We start from the raw sequence: 9808 nt of genomic DNA on the forward strand, positions 1-9808 counted from the left end.
TACTGTGAAGACAATTTGGCAAATAAGTGAATAAGTAATCCTTACTTAAATAAGTAAATAAATTTTTTATTGAAAATACTGTTGTGTTATGACTGTTTGACTGTGTATATCTTGCACGTGTGATGCTAATCCATTCAACCATCTTATCAACGTCATTTTAAGGAATATTATCTAATTATTTTGTTATTACTTTTTTGACCATGCTATTGTTACTAATTTAGTTTTTTAATCTTGCTAATTTAAAAAAAACAAACAAAAAAAAACATTCTCTCACCATTCCTGACTCCTAACACACACTCACAGCGTTCGGCATGATCTTGCAGCTTTCCGAGCTTAAACTCTAGCTACTGCTCTCTGTATGTTTTCCCTTCATCCCGGGCACGTTCATCTGTGAATTGCGTGAACTTATTTCCTCCATTAGATTGAAAGAACTAAAAAAAAAGACCATACATTTACCCACCCATAGACCCTTCCCTCCAAGAAACCAGGACAGAAGTGGTCAAAAGAGACAGATTAAAACACCAGATGTAAACGGAATGTGATGTGTCTCCCTCGTCCACTTGAGATCCCATCGACCAAAACGCATCTTAATACCAGGAGTAAACAGGGCCTTTGGTGGATGAACAAGATTAAGCACCTCCCATTCACCAACCATTTGTCTTGACCTCAGTGTTCAAGTCCTTATTTGTAACCTTTTCATGAAAAGAGCCATCTGTTAATTTACGTCAACCCTTTCCAAACAGTTAGCCACCCACTAGAGTAGACCGATATTTATGGTAAAAATTATCACTATTTGGCCTCGAAAACCTTTGTCTTCCAGAAGATACTATTGAGTATCTTCATTTTATGCTCAGAAACCCACTTTTTTCTTCTCTGTTTCTCACTATCTTGTTCTTCCCAAAGGCAACTAGTGCTCAATATAGCATATAATGTACAGGCGGTTTGATGTCATCCTCTTATCTGAAAAGGGGCCAGCTGAAGATGAAATCAGAAGCCTGAGGTAGCCGGGTGAGTGAGAAAGCTCTAAAAACAGCTCTGAGCTCTGACTGAAAGGTTTCGCTTCATTTGTGTGTGGATTCGGAAGGACGACAAGCAGAGATGAAGGAGACCCGTGCAGTGGAATAAGAAACCGAGAGGGGGAATTCACTCAAAATGAACTGTGCACACTGATAATGTCATTTTGTGCTGTCTGCTTTAGCACCAGATTCACCACAAGTATTATGCAAATCAAGTGTCTGCAAAAATGCACCTATATAAAATTTGGACTTGATGCAATTTTGCATGGCGCGATTATATCTATTAAGCATCATTTGATAAACTAATGCGATGGGCCCTATCAAACATTTGGTGCAATGCAGTGTGTTTTTTTTGCCATTTTCAGCCTGACGCAGTTATCATTTTCATGTTTTTCAAATAGCAAATGCAGTTGCACCCATTTGTGCGCCCATGGGCGTGATTGTCTAAAAACGAGGTGCAGGCGTATTGTCGATATTTTGAGGCAACTGAAATAGACTGCGCTATTGACCAACTGAAACCCGGTCTAAAGTCAATGGCGCAGTATTTTTTATTGTTATTTAAAGAGAGCGTTAGTAATATGCATCTAACGGTAAACCCTAACGGTCAAAATAATTAATTGGTTTGAGTAGGACAAACTTGAATTCAACGAATTAGTTCAGTTATATTAATTTTTATGAGTATTTAGCACTTTCTTTTTCTTTCAAGTTCACAGAACTGATATATTTTAAGTAAACTGAACTGTTTCATTGTTTTGAGTTTTATGAAATTTTTTTAATTTAGACGAACTTAAGTTTAACTGAAACGGCTGGGATATCTATTTCCCAGCATGCTTCGCCGATGGCACTCGAAAGAGAGTGTAAATGCTAAAATTAAGTGCAATATAAAGGTTTTTTTTTTGGTGTAAGATTAATGTTAAGTGTGAGATTTACTAGTTATTAATGTTTTGTTATGCTAATTTAAAAGAATTTCTGTTAATGTTGGCTTTAGGATAGTTACCATCATTGTGACAAGTGGTGCATTCAGCTAGATTTGAGAGCAAATTATCCTTTTATATTATTATGCTCATACATGCATGCTTCTTTGCTTGTATGTGCTTATAGCATACTGTTTCTAATATGTTAGCATTTACTACATCAACAGATTAGCTTTTAAAGCTAACTAAGTTTATAGTATTAAAAGTGATTTGAGTTCTGCCAACTTATTCGGGTTTACAGTGAACTACATAGATTTAAGTTATAGTAACTAATTAGTACTATTAACTTTATTTACCCAAGTTATATTAACAATAAGTTATTGAGTTATTTTTTATGCTTAAATTGTTTAACAATAAACGTAATAAAATAAACTTTAATTTAATAAATGTAATAAACTTAAATGATTTAAGGCAATCGGTTTCCTCAAACGGTTTGAGTTGAACTAACTCATCAGGTTTTACAGTGTATAGGCGGGTCCACAACGCGCGTACACTCTGCTTATTACACACACAGACACACAGGGACGCGGAGAAGCACACAAACATGCCAAAAAGTAAAAAATAAAAGGATTACAATTTGGGAGATAAGATCCTGATTGGTTTATCAACTTACACCCAAAACACACCCATTAAGAGAATACGGACAACCTTTTTAGTCCATGCGCCAGGAGCTAGTTAAACTAGCAAAAGTTGATTCTGACGCCCTAAGTCCACTTGCACCATGCGCTTTAGAATAATACGCTTAGATTGTTAAAATAGGGCCCTTAGGTAACTAGAAATTGTTTCCCGCGGGTATTAAAAGTGCTACTTTGATTGCAGCAGGAAAAGTTGTTGAACATAAAAATAGTGTATAAATGAGACTCAGTGAACTAGTGTGAATTTAAGTCACAGTGGACATGAGGATAGGAAAGTCTTTCCATGCTGTAAGCAGACAGGTGGGCAGCCAGTCAGGAAGAAAAACACTCTGAGAGATGTAGTCTGGGTGGGCAGGACCAGTACAAGTTAAGAAAAATCAATAGCAAGGCGTACATGTGTGGAATGGAGCTGAGGCTTATTAGAGCAGTTTGGGATTATCTGAGACTGGATGCTCAACGCGTTATGTGCCGAGAAAAAACAAAAGTATATTGATCACGCCTTACACAAATGCCGAAAACAAATTGATTTTGTCAGGAATTGTTTGTTTGATCCCACAGAAGAGATGCCACAGCACCTTCGCGCAACAAGCCAGAACATGTTTTCTAATAGTCGCTGCTGTGGTTTTAAGCGTTTGCCCTATGACTCATCTATAACCCTCTTCACATCACTTTTACATGACCTTCTTCACACTTCTCTAGGTCTGAGTTCTGCATATTTCAGATCACTTCCATGCCTTCAGATCACGTGGACGTGACTGTGGTAACAAGAGGTAAAAAAGATATAAATGCTGTTCGTTTTCTCACACAAACCGCTCGTTTCGTGTCTTAGGCCATCAATGTGTACTTACATTTACGAGTCATTAAATCATGTTTAATTTGGACTTTGCATTATATGACTGACAGACAAGAACGGTTTGACCTAAAAATATCAAAATTGAAAATACTGCGGAAACAAAGACACCTACATCTTGGATGCCCTTGAGGTAAGCTAAAACATATCAAAAATGAATTTCAAAGTGAACTATCCTTTTGATGTCATGTGATATTGGTTACACTTTATTTCAATGGTCCACTTTATACATTCTACTAAATATAAGTAACTATGCAACTTAATGTCAATTATCTCTCATTAGACTATTATTAGACATGTAGTTGACATGGAGAATACTTAGTAGAATGTCCAAAGGACCATCAAAATGAAGTTTTACAGTGATATGTATTTAATTTTGGTCATTTTTTTCTGACTGGTTGGTTTGACTCATTGGATACCTAAATGATAATGAGTTTAATCCTTTGTTTTAGGACATTTCTTATAGAATTATTGATATTAAAGAAAGTTTGTCTGGATTGTACCAACTTTTTGTTTTTTTGTTGTACTGAACTTGGACTTTGTTGAGTTGATTCGCTTGTTAAAAACATTACAATATGAAATAAATGCGGCAATTTTCCATTCTTGTGGTGGGACTGCCATCAATTTGAGAGCACTCACAAGCACTTTTCAAGGTGAAATTGAATGGAAGATCTTCTCTCACAGAAGCTAAACTATCCAAGTGGCCATTAGAAGGTGAAAGCAGGCACCTCTGACAATACGCTACTCCTTCCGGATCTCCGGTGATTGCCAGTGAACTGTGAAAAGCACTGGAGTGCATGTCATCCACAGGAGACTGGGAACGAAATTGAGCTGCCTGTTGCGTTACATTTTCATTTGCCGGAGAAGTCCACGGAAGATCTTGATAGGACAGGTGACAGTTTGTTACTGCCATAGTCTGAGCTCTTCAAGTAAGGTAAAGAGAAATGTGAGTGGAAGGCTTCAGAAAATAAAATACTTCACTGAGGCTTGTTTTAGCAACCGTGATGGTTTTCACAACTTTTTTTTGTTTGTTTTTTTCACAACTTTTTTTTGAAAAACTTTTTTTGGTTTGTTTTAAGCTTACTTTTCCAGTAATCCTGACTCAATAAGTCCTGTTTTCTATGGGAGTTTGTTTGGGCTAAAAATAAAAAAAAAGGTAATGGAGAATTGTATTCTCTTTTTTTCTCTGAATGGCGAGCTTACTTCTGGAAATTCAGATGTTATAATTTATAATTGCGAGTTTATATCTCTCAATTGCTAGAAAAATGTTAGAATTGCGAGTTAGCATCTAGAATTTTAAGATTTAAAGTTTAAATCACTTAAATCTGACTTTATTTCTAGCAATTCCGAGTTTATAAGTCTCTGACTATGAACTTGGAATGTAAACTCGGAATTGCTAGAAAAATACTTGCGAGTTTATATTGCAAATATAAACTTACAATAAAAAAAATAATTGCGACTTTTTATATCACAATCTTTACTTTTTTCTTGTAATTTTGACTTTTATCTCATATTTTAGACTAGTTTTCACACAATTCTGAGTTTATTTCTCATAATTTAGAAAAAAAAAATTGCGAGAAAAATAATTAGAATTATGAGATAAAAAGTCACAATTATCCTTATTTAATTGCGAGTATATATCATACATTTTTTCTTGCAATTCCAAGTATAAAAATATGAACTCGCAATAAAAAAGATAATTGCGACTTTTTATATCACAATCTTTACTTTTTTCTTGTAATTCTGACTTTGTATCTCATAATTCAGACTATTTTTCACACAATTCTGAGTTTATTTCTCATAATTTAGAGAAAAGGCCAGAATTTCGAGAAAAATAATTAGAATTTTGAGATAAAAAGTCACAATTGTCTTTATTTAATTGCGAGTATATATCATGACTTTTTTTTCTTGTAATTCCGAGTATAAAAATATAAATGTGCAATAAAAAAAAGATAACTGCGACTTTTTAAATCACAATCTTTACTTTTTTCTTGTAATTCTGACTTTGTATCTCATAATTCAGACTATTTTTCACACAATTCTGAGTTTATTTCTCATAATTTAGAGAAAAAGCCATATTTGCGAGACAGATACTCACAATTATGACTTATTTTCTCGCAGTTAATATCTCACAATTCAATTTTTTTTACTCACAATTAATTTTTTTCTCAGAATTGAGTGAACAACATTGAGTTATTTGCGAGTTTTGTGAGATATAAAGGCCACAATTAACCACTTTTCTACCTTTTTCTAACTTAACTTTTCTACTTTGTGAGGAAATCACATAAATTTATAGTTTTTTTTTTTTTGGTTTGTTTAATTTTATTTATTTATTTATTGTATGCAACACCAAAAGAAAATTGAGATAAAAATAATGTGGCATATTATGGCTTGCATTTAAACTGACAACATTGCAAACATTTTAGAAAAATGTATTTTTTTTGCCTAGATATTCTCTTTTGAAAAACAAAAGTAATCTCACTTTGAACATTAATGGAGACAAACAACATCTGCCCCGCATGCTTGGTTAAGTGCTTTTCAAATTCATAGCATTTCACAGCATTCATCAGCTCAGAGTTAAATTTCACTGAACATTTAAAGGATTCACTCCGAAAATGCTGGTCCATTTCCAGTACAGCTGTTCTTGTGTTTTGTTCAGAATTATTATGTGCGTCCCGGAGGTTGCTCGGTCAGGAATGCTTTTGTCAAGTGTAAATGTTTCTCCAGCAAACAGAACAGTGTCATTGAGTGTCGGCTCAATGCAGGGCCACACTGGGCAGCCGGTGTGATGTTGTTCAAAATGTCATTGAAGTCGATTCTTGTTGCCATTATTACTGCACAGGAGTCATTTTCTGTAAGTGATAGAAAGCGCTCCCTTGGTTTTCCAAGAGGCGTTCTCAATATTCCTTTCAAATCTTAAACCTTTGAGACTAAAAGCTACATTTGTATATATGAGAGTATACAGTAAGTGCTCTTTTTATTCTTGTAAAAGAAGATAATTATGTATTTCGAGGTTCCTTTGATAAATTTGCATTGTTGAATTAAGCTCCGATTGTTCAATAGGAGGCCATTATTCCTACATCACGTGCAATTTGACTCTGAGCTTTAGTGCTTTTGCCCTAATACATATATTTTTTTACTTCAATATTTTTATTATGTGGTAACCGTTTTATAAAAGCAATAAAGGTACTCGAGGCAAGTGCTGTATCGTGAATAAGTAACGGCTGAAGGGGTTACTGCGCTTTGCGTCGTGCCAAACAACGCCCTCCAGATGTTACTTACTACAGCACACGATACAGCAAAGCTTCTCGTACCTTGTTGCTTACCTTAGCACTAAAAGTTGCTCTTGAATAATAAATTAATATATCTACCATGTCAAGGTGCATTTTTCAGATGATAAAGACAGACAGACAAACATATAGATAGACAGATAGACAGATAGATAGATAGATAGACAGATAGATAGATAGATAGATAGATAGATAGATAGATAGATAGATAGATAGATAGATAGATAGATAGATAGATAGATAGATAGATAGATAGATAGATAGATAGATAGATAGATAGATAGATAGATAGATAGATAGATAGAATGTATGGGTATACTTACATTTGTCTCTGAGTTTCTCTCGTTCTGTCCATCTCTCAGTCGGTGGTTCTGGCTCAGTGGTGAGGTATTCCTGTGGTTCATGAGTAAAACATTAAAGTCAAGGAGTTGATTTTACTTCCATTATCTTTATGATTCCCGAGCTGCAGGAGACGGAGGGTTTCATATGCAGGGCTCATCGGCTTCATTTTGTCTCATACTTCTAATATGTTTAAAATAAATGTAACAATGAACCGAAACATTTTATTACATGAAAAGTTTCTTATCATTAGTCTTGAGGTTTGCGCTCTCTAATATTTCAATTACTGCATGTATTCAAAGATTGTTTGTTTGTGTAGCCGCTCAGTATATCTATAGCCACTAACATTTTCTGGAAAACTCTTAAATGAAGACTTTCCAAAAAAATCTGGTCATTTCAAACACCTGACTTTCTTCTGTGGAACACAAAAGGAGAAATCCTGAAATTCTGTCACATTTTTTTGTCAAAAAAAAGAAGAAGAAGAAAACAAAAAAAACTTTTGTCAGGAATTAATTTTACTAGTTGATTTAATTTTATTTGTTCATTTATATTTATAAATTGAGTTAGGGACCTAGTGGCCGAGATTGGTATTGGAAAAACGAGAGTGTATATAATAAGTTTAAAATTAAAGTTATTGTAATATATGTATGTATATATATATATATATATATATTACTACTCACTGTAGTAATGTACTGTTAAATATATTTTTACATTGATTTAATTTTAATAATAAAAAAATATAAAATGCATTTATTTTAATTCAATTTAATTTTCAATTTTTGTCAATTAGTCTATTTTCAAAACTACGCATATATTTATAAATTAAATTTATTGTCCATAATCAGTTTTTTTTTTATTTGAAACATTATTTAAATCAAAGTTTCTTTTAAATTTTTTTTATACAGTATTTCAAATTTTTATCAATGTATTTATTTTAATCCTGTTTTATCTTATCTTAATCTTTAATCTAATTTGTTTATTTACTTGTTTTTTTAATCTTATATTTATTTATTTTGCATATTGTTAATCACATTGTTTATTTATTTTAATCTAATTCATTTATTTACCTACGTTTTCTCTCTCGACTGAGGTCGCAAGTTTGACAACCCCTGTTTTTAAAATGTAACACACTTCCTTCACCTTCTTCAGGGTTTCCAGTCGAATCAGCCATTAAAGACTAAAAATACAAATATGCCATAACTGCATAAATCAGTTCTGGTGATTGGACAATACAGTGTGATTGGATGAATAATGCTAAATGCTGTCAGTAGCAGTACCTGATTAACGCGTGATTGGATGGATATCAATCGTCTTCCTGCCGTTTGTCCTCTTGTTGAGTGACATGAACCATTGCGTTTGCCACCTTGTGATTGGTATTTTTTTTGGGCCCAATTTTGGCACAGATGCCTTTCCAGGCCTTGTAGCACCTCTCCCCCTCTCCAGAACACACTGGGTTGGATCAGGTCCCATAATCCTGTTATCATTGCAGTCTGGCCATTGATTAAAGAAAGCCAGGCTTTTACAGCCCTGACAGGAGAACCCCACGAGAGGAGCCAGTTCTGAATTATTCCTCTTTAGATCCATTTGCAGTCTTCGCTGGGATGCGTCCAGCTCAAGGGAGATGCTCAGGCTTCCCGAGCGTGTCCAGAAATGCCGAGGGATTAGAGCTCGTGGCAGTAGGAGGCCGATAGTATCTCAACGCTGTTTAGGCCCATATCCGCGGGAGGAGTCAGCCAGACATTGATTGCAGACAGTCAGGGTTGAGCGCCAGCTTTGATTTTGGCTAATCAGGCTAAATCATCTTCCCTCTGATTGGTGGAGAAGGGTCTGGGAATGCAGCCACTGTCAGCTTTATCTTGCCCGTTGACTCATGAGATCTGATCATACTGTTCAGTTTTGAGCATTTTTTGCCTCCTAGAAAAGTGTTATATCTGGGTCAGTGGCGTGACATGACAATTTTTTTTCATTACGCACACATTGTCCCTGTTTTCAACATTGATCATATGATAAATTAGCCTAGAAATCTAGACGCACCCTAGCGGCAGCAAAAAATATTTTGCAGCAAAGTGTGGTCTAGCAACTCTCCGTTGACTTGCGAAGTGGAAAAATCAAACTCTGGTCCGGCCAATCACATCGTGTATAGAGTTGGTGGGCGGGCTTAACACAATGACGGCGGTTCTGCGCCGTGATTTCCTTAGGTGATTTCCCTGCTGCTTGAAAACAAATAACAATTAATAGCTAATTATCATTGCCATTTAAGTGAAATTACTGAACTTAAATATACAAGTTTGATAAAAATCATCATTAAAGAAGAAAATTTCAAATGGCATTTAGAGGCTTTTGCATCTGAACTCTTCATACATATACATACATATATATATATATATATATATATATATATATATATATATATATATAGCAGAAGAGACTTGTTTTAAAAATAAAATCTTACAGATCCAAGACTTTTGACTGGTAGTGTATATATACACATATACTGTATATATATATATATATATATACATATATAAATATTTGCAAAACCTTTGACCAATGTTTTCTTGGCACACTTTAGGCCCCTTAGTGCCTAATATATATATATATATATATACTGTATATATATATATATGTATATATATATATATACTGTATATATATATATATATATATATATATATATATATAAACGATGCCCAATTGGCAC

The 9808-nt window shown here is 34.2% G+C and overlaps 1 long non-coding RNA gene across 1 annotated transcript in view; it reads right to left on the bottom strand.

Annotated features, from left to right (window-relative positions):
* The window catches only part of LOC120468696 (uncharacterized), a 175814-nt gene extending 166728 nt beyond the window's left edge, over nt 1-9086 (bottom strand). Inside the window, exons 1-2 of the long non-coding RNA XR_005620268.2 lie at nt 8385-9086; nt 7089-7158 (exon numbers count right to left, since the gene is read on the bottom strand). This is a non-coding gene — a long non-coding RNA (uncharacterized LOC120468696). The remainder of the gene's footprint in view (nt 1-7088; nt 7159-8384) is intronic.
* Nucleotides 9087-9808: the final 722 nt, after the last annotated feature.

Source organism: Pimephales promelas, chromosome 2 (assembly GCF_988280905.1).
Source record: "Pimephales promelas chromosome 2, fPimPro1.hap1.1, whole genome shotgun sequence".
NCBI classification, from domain to species: Eukaryota; Metazoa; Chordata; class Actinopteri; order Cypriniformes; family Leuciscidae; genus Pimephales; species Pimephales promelas.